We start from the raw sequence: 676 nt of genomic DNA, 5'->3' as shown, positions 1-676 counted from the left end.
GATCCCCTTATTTCTGTAAGGATAATAGGGGTGGTTCAATTGAGTATATGCTGAATTACAGGTATAAATTACAGTTTATTCAAACAACATGTTGACTAGAACTACATACATAAGTCGGTTCAATTACTTCATTGGTCACCAATTTACGAACTGTCACGAGCAAGTCAATAAGAGAATCGTAATTCTATCGAGAATTTTCATTTTTATTAATACTCAGCCAAGAAAACTTTTGAGAAAATAAAATAAAAAAAAACCTCCACCGTAACAATGTTGCCTTGGGGTACATTGCCGTGACCAGGATTTGAACCTGGGTTACTACGGCCACAACGTAGGGTCCTAGCCACTAGACGATCACGGCTATTGGAGTATTATATTTGGAATGTTCTGAATGGTTAATGATAACTACTAGCAATGATCAAGTTGATCCACCAACCGCGAAGGTCTTTCTACTCTGATACAATTGTGATTAATCCATTCATCTATAATTCAAACTGGCTGTAATTCAAATTATATGCATATATATGTACGTACATTTATGATTTATGAATTTTAGATACGCGATACGATTATTATCAAAGGAATGTAATATCGTTTTCACGTTAAGACTAACATTTATTATCGTCAAATATTTATGCGATCCCTTACGATTCGAACTTATTAACACATTTTTCATTAA

General features: G+C 33.7%; 1 non-coding gene across 1 annotated transcript; it reads right to left on the bottom strand.

The window, feature by feature from the left end:
• Positions 1–286: 286 nt before the first annotated feature.
• On the bottom strand, positions 287–358 carry TRNAH-GUG. Its single transcript has one exon. It is a non-coding gene; the product is annotated as a tRNA-His (tRNA).
• Positions 359–676: the final 318 nt, after the last annotated feature.

Source organism: Bombus impatiens, unplaced genomic scaffold (assembly GCF_000188095.3).
Source record: "Bombus impatiens unplaced genomic scaffold, BIMP_2.2 scf_3836, whole genome shotgun sequence".
NCBI lineage: Eukaryota > Metazoa > Arthropoda > Insecta > Hymenoptera > Apidae > Bombus > Bombus impatiens.
The sequence above is the reverse complement of the archived record's forward strand: the minus strand, read 5'-3'. Positions and strand labels throughout refer to the sequence as shown.